The 1196-nt window shown below is 38.2% G+C and overlaps 1 protein-coding gene across 1 annotated transcript in view; it reads right to left on the bottom strand.

Moving 5' to 3' along the window:
- The window catches only part of LOC115285064 (olfactory receptor 4F3/4F16/4F29), a gene marked incomplete at its 5' end in the record, with an annotated part of 4385 nt that overhangs the window by 921 nt on the left and 2268 nt on the right, over positions 1-1196 (bottom strand). The window lies entirely within an intron of this gene.

Consider the following 1196-nt stretch of genomic DNA (forward strand, 5'->3'; position numbering starts at 1 on the left):
AAAAAAAAAAAACTCCTGGGCAAACGAGAAAAATCCAAACAAGGTACAGATAGTATGAAATATGGCAGCCAAGGTTACTGAGAATCCAGGTAAATTAAAGACAACACCAATCTCTCACCTTCAATTCACTGATTCAGGGTTGCTCCTGACTTTGACATTGGGTTGCATTTAAGGAAGGCAGATGCTTCTATTCCCTGCCCTATCAGGCTCACAGAGGTTCTGTGAAAACCACACCTGATAATGAATGGACAGACTGCATTTTATACTGCATAGTGACATACACAAGGAATTCACTATAAAATATTTAACTGTTTTTATGATTTGAGAAGTCTAGTCATATACTAAGCAGGAGAAGAAGACATACAGAACAACAGAAAAACAGACATGTGAAATTCTCCCCGCTGCGTGTTTTCTGTGTGTGCTACTATATCCCAAGAGGGTTATCTGTCCAGTCAGCTTCTGCTGCTGAGGGCCACAGTAATTTCCAAAGGTGATGTTCTTCCAAATGGTGGACTTATTGCACAGCTACATGCTCACAGTCAAAAGTCCAGAAATCATTTCCAAACTTTTATCTCTTTTATCCTAAAAACAGAAAAATTCACAGATTGCCTTTCACACATCATAGTAGAATGATTAGCAGCTTGGACTTTGATGGAAGGCATCACCATTCACTTGCTATGTGAGCAGGTCAAAGTTACCTGACCTCTCTGAGCTTCAGTATTCTCATTACTAATGTGGAGATAATAATACCTACTTGCAGGGTGTTGTGAGAAATAAATGATATATATAAGCTTACCTAAACTCAGCGCCTACCACATAGTAAGGCCGAATAAATGTTATCTACTATACACTGAAGAATATCTACATGAGTGACGTTTAAGTACAGAAAATTATTTCACAGATTCTGAGACTCCCACTATTATAAAGCACTGAAACTAGACCTGGTTTTAGGCAAAGCTTTCATATCCACACTTGCATTCAATCACCTAAGCATATTTCCGAAGTAACAATTTTGATCCTTAGTGCAAATACTAATCAAAGACTGTCTTACAGGTGCAAGAAGCAGCTTTTTACTCTGACCAGGCTGTGCCCCTTTCACGTCAGCTGTTCCCACAATCCTAAGCCATAAAATTCAATTTTAAAAAATATGTTTTTCTGACCACTACAGAGAACACTAGACATTTACCTTGTCATTA

This window comes from Suricata suricatta, unplaced genomic scaffold (genome assembly GCF_006229205.1).
Source record: "Suricata suricatta isolate VVHF042 unplaced genomic scaffold, meerkat_22Aug2017_6uvM2_HiC HiC_scaffold_37, whole genome shotgun sequence".
Classification (NCBI taxonomy): Eukaryota; Metazoa; Chordata; class Mammalia; order Carnivora; family Herpestidae; genus Suricata; species Suricata suricatta.